Here is a 9323-nt window from a genome sequence, read left to right as displayed (position 1 = left end):
GGTGATTAGTCCTTTCGATTCAGGGACTTGAGTTGTTCAGATTTGAGGTGTATTGTATTTTCTGTATTCAGTCGTATTGAGTAGGGGTAGTTGGGAGTCATGACTCGGCTATCTTTGGTCAATGCTAGTAGAGGCTTCATAGACAGTCACTAGTAGTCAGTGTATTCAGTTTCAGATTTGTATATATATGAGAAGAATTGTGACCGTGTAAATTTACTTTCATGTTGGTCAGACTAAGTTATGGGTTGTTTCCGCATTATTCCTTCTATTTTATGTATTTTATTCAGTTGCTTTGGGTTATGCCAGATAAAGGGTTAGCTTGGGGTCACTTGTGCCCTTAAGCATCATGTCACGTCTCAAAAAAATACTATTTTCATGCCAAATCACTCGCAAAAGTCCAAAAACCACTGTAGTTTGTATTTAAGAGTTCCAAATATGCAAAATTGTCCAAATATTATAAGAGACCGGTGGGGAAATCACCTCGTGACATACATGATACCCGAGCCGCAAAGAGAAGTGAATACTTACTCCAATCCAAATTCTTATGAGAGACAAAATATTAAGAGGAGTAAAGATGTGTACGGTGGTAATCCGAGAGTGGAAAAAGGAGAGGTTGTGTGGAGCGAAGTGAGGGGATTGCTACCAAACCGAGCTAATATTTTTTGTCCTTTTATTTCTAAGGACATTTGTATAGGTACCGACATGGAAAGTTAAGGAGAGAAATATCGAAGTGAAGTTGCTGCCCAAGCTTGTGGAGGTCCTTCACAACACGGCAAAGGAGAGTCGACTCAAGAACTTCTAGGTAAAATAGCTAACTCTTACACTTTTGTACATGTGAATGATAATTATGTGGCTAGTAGCCCATTGAGTGTGAGTAGTAGCTTACTTACTTGTGAGTCTAATGATTCTTTGCCTTTTGTTGATAATGTACATTTTGTGAGTGTGGATACACTAGTTGATCAATGATTCTTTGCCTTTTGTTGATAATGTACATGTTGTGAGTGTGGATACACTAGTTGATCCTATTTATGACCAAATTGACTCTTCCTGTAAGATCAATTTATGTCCACCTAGTGTTGACGCCTATATGTTGAATGAAAGTACATCGTCTTGTGTAATTGGTGTTGATCAAACTATTTATGAAAATTATCCACCACTTAAGTATGTGTATGATGTGATTAATCAAACTTAAGTGAGTGAAGTATTTGAAAAAGTTGGTCAACAAAAGGGGAGTGAATCCGAGAGCTATTCTTGGGACAATCTTGAGCTTGAAACCACTTTGAAACTTAATATTGATCTCTTAGAGAGTGAGGAACTTGCTTGTTCCAAATCTGCCCGTGGGTTGGATCATGCACTCTTTAGGTATAATATCTTGTTTGAAAATGATATAAACACTCCTAATGAGCCTAGTGGTGAAAAAGATGGTATAGCTTACCTTGGAGGCTATAACCTATATGTTAACCCACTATGGTGTGACAACATTCCTCCTAAAGATAAAAATCTCTTCTTGGAAGATGAGAGTAATCTTAAGGGTAAGAAATGTGAAGTATTAGAAGTTACTCCTTCTACTTTGTGTGATTTTATTGTTGAGAGTTCTCATGGTGATGATTGGGAAACTAGTAGTGAGTACACACATGCGGGCACCTTAGTAGAAGTCGACTTGAGTGATACTTTTCTCTGCTCTTTATTTTCTTTTAATGATATGTATGTTATTGTAGAGAGTATGCCATTTAGTTTGGGTGGAGACCACGGAAAAAGAGAGTGTTGTCTAGACCCGTGTCAATGGCCACTCTTCTCATTTGACCCCGGTGCCAAATATGGAAATGGTGATGTTGGTGTACCCAACTTGTTGCTTGGTCTACATGACAAAAAAAGTGTCATTCTTAAATCCTTCATATATTTTTCATTGAGTTTTTGATATTTCATTCAAAGGATCTTTGGTTATATTCTAAATATGTGCAACCTTGGCATGTTGAGGTGATTTGTCGTGCTTACCCTAACCCTCATGCCATGAGGAGTTTGTATTTGTGTGTCCTTTTTTTAGTTTTACAAGGTTTGGATTCGAGGTCGAATCCTTTTCAAGAAGGGGAGGATAATACGATTCAAATGGCCGCCTTAGCTTTCAATGATATCATTCGAAGTCAGTACGAGGGGCATTAAGCTTTGGTCGCATTAAGAAAACGGGATCCTACATGGAGGGGCCGATTTGAGTACACCAAAGAGCAATCCCACGTGTGAAAGATTGCTTGGAGCATTGAAGATTGAGGACTTATGGTTTTGGGCCTTCATTAAGGACATTTTGGTTACTTAGCCTTGTCCAAGTAACACTCCATGAACATCCCTTTTCATTAAGGGTATTGTGGTTATTTTGTTATATAATAAGTTAGACTATAAATAGGTTCTATTAGTTCATTTGCTAGTTAGTTTATGAAAGATGAAAGATTGAAACACTTGAAATCCTCTTTTCTTGAGAGTAGACCACCTTAGTATAGTCTTAGTTAGGACTTGGAAAAGTCATCCTTAGTATAGGGCTTGGAAAAGCCAATATTGTTCTTTGCTTGAAAACGGTGGATCTTGAGGTTAGTCGATTACCTTGGCGGTCACCTTAAGAGTGTGGTTTTGATTATTACATTCTTTAGGGGTTACTGTTGAAATATACTTGGTTCTTAATCTTATAATAATCTTGGTCTCACTATATATCCTTTCATTATTTTGCAAATCCGTGTGTTTTTGTGTTTGTCATCTTGTATCCCTTTGTGTTGCTTGTTCTTCTCACATTTTATGGACTGTTTTGGCATCTTGGTGGACTGATTTGTATCATATATTTAGCCTTATTGGGCTAGTGTGGCAGTCTTGAAATCGTAAGTTCAGTAGAGTTGACTTGAGTACCCTTGTTTCTAGTCGAAGTTTCTATCTTAGGCTAGAATATGAATTACTTGAAATCTAGAAGATGAACTAGATACCTTAGCCTAGTTTGAGGCATAGTATGCCTAATTATAGAAATTGTGGATTAGAAGTGGGATCTTTCGGCCCACTTAGGCCTAAGCTTGCGTTAAGTCTTGTGGACTTAGTGTGGATGTGAGACATAGATGAGGCTAGTAAACCTTAGAATAAGGTTACTTCATAACTTGGTAACTTTTATTGATGTTCCCGAATTATGGATTTTGGGTTATGGTTATGTTGCTCTTTGTGGAAGTGATATTGGGCATTTAGAGATGATATTCCTCCTAGATACGTTATGTGGCCTATAGAGATGCCATTTTCTCTTAGACTTAATGATTGGACTATAGAGATACTATTTTCTCTTAGAATTAGTGATTGGCCTATAGAGATGGTATTTTCTGTTAGACTTGATGACTGGCCTATAGAGTTGCTATTTTCTTTAGTCATGGTTGCCGGACCTATAGAGATGATGTTCCTCTTGGATATGTAAATTAGCATAGAGAAGTGATATTTCTCATAGTCATGATGTATGAACTATTGATATATGATATCCTCTAGAAGATTACATATCTATCTATATTATGCCTCCTAGATGTGAGATGCCTCCTGTGTGAGAGTTAATTACATGCTTATTGATATTATGCCTCTTATACGTGAGATGCCTCCTATATGTGAGATGATTAGAGGTATGCTACGGCTTATAAATATGATTATTGATGTGAGTTTCACATATGTGTATGGGCCTAAGGCTGTGATTATGATATTATGATTATTTCAGATAAATTATGATGTCGTGATTATGAATATGAATATGTATATGTTTGTATACACATCTCTCCGATATGGAATGGAAGAAGATGCGATATGATGCTTACTATTCCATTGATTGAATACTGGTGATGGCATGTATAGATTTGGTACCTTCATGATATCAGTAATTGATGTGATTCTAGTTGAAATATGATATTATGACAGCTCTTCTTGTTAGAAGGTTCAGTTATGTGGTAACTAGTTGTTTATTAGGGGACTATAACACTTGATGGCTAGGAATTTAATGTATTAGTTAATAAATCTTGCTTAGTTAAAATATGGTAGCTAATGATGATTAGTTAATGAATGGTGTCAGTTAATAAAAGATGGTTAGGTGGCAAGTAGTAAGGTGTTGTCCAGTAATTATTAATGGATATAGGATAATTAGTTAATAATAATGAATGGTGAATAAATGGTAGTTTTGGTCTAGTGACGAACCTTGACTAGATGATAGATGTTGACTAATTAATAAATAGTGGTTAGTTTCTATCCCATGAGTAAGGATTATATGAAAGATAATGTTTAGGATAATAACTAGAGGTTATGTGATAACTAGTGAACTAGTGATTCTATTATAATAAGTGTTGGTTAACTAATATGAGTAGTTGGGAAGTATTGACTAGATAGATATTCTCAGGTGATATGTGTATGTTTATATGTATTTTAGTGTATCTTATTCGGTAATTATAGTTGTAATGATATTGATACTCGGCAAGACCGGAGGATACTATTATGATGATATTGATATCCGGCAAGGCCGGAGGATCCTATTATGATGATATTGATACCCGGCAAGGTAGGAGGATACTATTGTGATGATATTGATACTCGACAAGATCGAAGGATACTATTATGATGATATTGATACCCGACAAGGTCGGAGGATACTATTATGATGATATTGATACTCGACAAGGCTGGATGACACTATTATGATGATATTGATACCCAAAAAGGCCGAAGAATATTATTGTTATGCTATTGATACGCGGCAAGAACAAAGGATACTATTCTGATGATATTGATACCCGACAAGATCGAAGGATACTGTTGTGATGATGTTGATACATGACAAGGCCGGATGATACATTAATGATATGTTGATACCCGACAAGGCCGGAGGTTGATTACAATGATGATGGTCCTGATGAGGATAAATATGATGATTTATGATATTGATTGTGTACTTTGCATTCATTCCTTCATGCGTATTTCCTATCACCAGTATGCACTTATGTCTATCAGCCGCTATAGTACAGTTGCATAGATATGGTTGAAGAATATCCCTTGTGTTGTTGTATGTTTATTGGACCTTTTGAGGTACGCATAGGATCGGTTAGGTATTTGGTTGTGTGGAGTATCTGGTTATTCACGTCGATATTGATGTTGTTATTATTATTGTTATGATCATTATTATGGCTAGCTTATGACAGATTGACCATTGATCTGATATTGGGATTCAAGGTATGTCTTGAACCTCTTCTATCTTATGAATACAGTATTATGCACGATTATATCATGTCTAGCCATGTGGATTAGAAACACTGAGTTTGATAGTATTAAATCCTGATAGTATGTTAATGAGATCTTTAAATAAGAATATGATGATCTAGGTTATGCTTTTAGACGACCTCATGCATATATGCGTATGCATTTGTATATATATAAATCTAGCTATATGAAGCTATGGAACTATCGTATATCCCTTTCTTTGTTGTTCTTATTGTATATGTGTTTCTTCGCTTTGTATATAGCTATATATCCTTCTTTCTCCCTTCATTCATATATTATCCTGGGATATACAGTATAACATTGACGTTTATTGAATGTAGCTGGAATAGGATAGTTTACTCCTAATACTTCCTTAGTTTTATTATGTTAGACTCTTGGACATGAACAGGGTAGTTATTCCTTATTATCTCATTGACTTGTCATATGATTTCTGGACTCTTGGGTGTAGTTTTTATTCTGTTTATATGCTGTATATATCTGGTTTATCTTTGGAGCTCAGTTGATAGTGGCCTACAGAGTACCATTCGTTTGGTACTTATACTACACTTCTGTAGCCTGCAGATCATAGTACGGGTTATTACCATTAATGTGTGCATCGTGTGGATCAACCCTAGTTCAGAGACTTAGAGTGAGCTCCTGACGGTTGGAGCATTACTTATCTCTTTTTTATGTATTAGACTAGTCTCTAAGTTATGTTCGGAGATAAGTTGTATCATTGTATTTCTCTTGATATTTCACTTTTGTACTCTTTTTATATTAGAAGCTCTTGTACTGATACCACCGGGTTTTAAGATTCTTCTATATGTTGATCTTTATTTTATATATTCCGCATTCTTTTCCTTATATTATTGAATGGTCCGTTACTAGCCATTCCGGACTACAGGTTGGCTTGCTTACTGGTGGGTTATGGTAGGCGCCATCATAACCTGAGAAGTTGGGTCGTGGCATGGATAAATGTATAATATTATATATATACAATTAAATGATTAACTATATACATATGAGACAAAACACATTTGTATAACATATACATACTATGTATTGAATAAAAAAACACGTATGTATATCACCACTATATTGTGTATATGTATAATATTGTACATATACAATTAAACGATTGAACATTTATATATTAGGATCCTAATGTGTTGATCTCATTCTTATTTGTAATACACCATATATAAAAACCAATGTATGTATATAGAAACAATTATACTTATATGCATATGTATATGCATGATGTATATATTAACCAACAAATAACAAACAAACAAACATGCACACATACGTATATATATGTGTGTGTACCAACATAGAAAAAACTTGTACACATATATACATCAAAAACATACGTTCAATACATTCATATGTATATAAAAATGTACAAATGAAAAATATACAATGCATACCCACATACAAAAACATACGCAAGTTAGACTGAGTACAATTAAATCACCTATATACCATTATCAAATTCACTAAAATTGGATCAAATATCCAATTATGAAAATAATTCATCAAGATTCATTTTATGAAATTGACATAAATATACAATTCGATTTTCAAATTATACATTTTTTTTATAAAATTTTAGAAAGTTGAAATGCAGAAACATTACATCTACAGTTAATAAATGCTCGAATTAATTAATATTTGTCTCAAACATTCAATTGAATATGAGGTCAGAAAATTGAGATGATTCTGCCGTGAACACCACTACTATCTACCTCAACCACTAGCCGCTCTTCTCTCCATCTCTACCCTCACCAGTCATTCTAGTTGGACTAATTGATTGGTAGTAAGTGGTGGCTCTGATGGAAGCATAGTACTTGCAACAGTGACAGCGGCGGAGGAAGTGAATAAGGAGTAGAAGTGTGTTGTCTTATTCTTGAAATCCCAATATATAAAGTACAAAAAAGATTCAACCTTTTTCAATTATTCAAACAAAAAAATACTAAAAAATGAAATCCATGAAAATTGGAAGCTTTATGAGAAAATGCGGCAGAAAAAACTGAGTGGCGTCAAGAGAAGTTAATGATGAAAACACTAGAGAGAGAGTATCGGTTATATACTTAGAGTAGATTATTTGTATATTTGTCACGATCCAAAAATCTAAGGTTCATGATGGCACTTGTCGCAGCAAGCCTTGACAAGTAAGTCTATCACACAAACTAATACGAAAAGGGAAATAACACCAATACCCAAGGCAGGGCTCCTAGAGTGAAGCTGAACCATACAATTCTAATGAAGGCAGAAATACATAACCAAATATATCGTACCAACATTCCAAAACTCGGTGTCACAGTATAAGAACATAACTAATACAACTCGACATCAAAATACAAGTATTATCCAAAATAGAAATAACCCAGTCTCTGAATACAAATAAAGACATGGGTATAACAAGGAAATATAGTAGTAGACTCCGAACACATGAAATCAACCGCTCCCTTGAAAAGCTCCAAATCTCATCCAAAATCAACAACCGTGAGGCGCACTCAAACCAGGATCTGCATCAAAAGAGAACAGTAGGGGTGAGTGCGATTCACTTGTACTCAGTAGGTATCAAAGGCCAACTGAGCAAAGTAGAAAATAAAGCATACAAAATACATACCAAGGGCACGTCACCTGCAACAAAAAAATATACTAAACGGTAGCTCATACCATCTCCACTAATAGTTCTATAATATTCACATCCAATATAGCAGATACAATGAAAGTGTACAATTAGATAGGTATAACACATACTATTAACAGAGGAAGAAATACACAGATAGATATCACACCAAAAGGAAATAATACATCACAGAAAAGTACAAGGTAAATACAAATACAATGTTAATAATGATGATGATAATGTGATGCACGAGGTTGTCGCACAACCTCCGTATACACCTATGGAGATAAAGCTTTCCGGCATAGGATCCATGGGGTATTCGTCAACCCATATACAATCCAAATCCAATACCATATCCATATCTCCTCTCCGGCACATCCTTCGGTAGAGGGTTTTTAAGATGTCACATTTTTCTGTCAAAAAAATAGTGTTTTCAGTATTTTCAAGGTGGTACCAATGTTTCATGAATGTGTATGATATGATGATGTAATGTTCACAATTAACCAGAATGAGAATGTTTATTTCCAACCAATATATATATCAACCAAGTAAGCCAAACATCCATCTATTAATACAACCATCCATGAAATCAACATAATCCATATACCAATAGAATGCAATATAATAGAAATACATCATTGATACCACATTAGTCCTTTTCATTAAATAAGATATGATTAATTTCACGTATACAAAGCCAACAATATCATAGGACCCCACATGATCACACATAGCAAATAATGTTCCAAAGCCACCAAGTACATCAACATATAGGCCCCCACACGGGCACACCACAAATGATTGTAGCCACTTTCATGATTAGTTCCCACACCCTTAATATGTTTATGTATCAACATTAACTACCCAACCCAGTCTAAAGAAATTTAAGTCATAACCTAGTCGAATACCGAAAATTGGTTCGCAAGTCTTCAATCCGAAGCCCTACTCCTTATGAATGGACTCGAAATTAACTAAAACATGGAGATATAGAATCTATGCATCAAAATAAAACCAACGATACCCATATTGCTTATTTTTATGTCGGATCAGAAGGACCCCCAAAATGAGTTTTTAAAAAGGAAGGGGAAAAATGTAATTTTATTTTTGAAATATTTTAGGAGTCTACATCTGAACACCCAAGCGGAATGAGTAAAAAACAAGGCCCAAATTGAGGAAAAGTTAATTTCAAGATTTATCGATAAAAATCTCTGAAATTCATTTTAAAATCGAGAATTGAAGTTGTTTTAAAGATAAAATCGACAGAAAAGTGATAGTTATAAGATTAGAAACTTACTCAAGTGAAAATGGATTGAAATCAGGGTTTAAATCAAAGAAATACAATTTTAGGGCCTTTTGGGCCAAAATTCCTAGTTTTCACTTTTTAAAACTCGCTTTTAATCAAGAATTTAATGATAAAATTGGAGTAAAGTAGTTGAAATAG

This window comes from Capsicum annuum, chromosome 3 (genome assembly GCF_002878395.1).
Source record: "Capsicum annuum cultivar UCD-10X-F1 chromosome 3, UCD10Xv1.1, whole genome shotgun sequence".
Taxonomy (NCBI): domain Eukaryota; kingdom Viridiplantae; phylum Streptophyta; class Magnoliopsida; order Solanales; family Solanaceae; genus Capsicum; species Capsicum annuum.
This window is presented reverse-complemented; position numbering follows the sequence as displayed.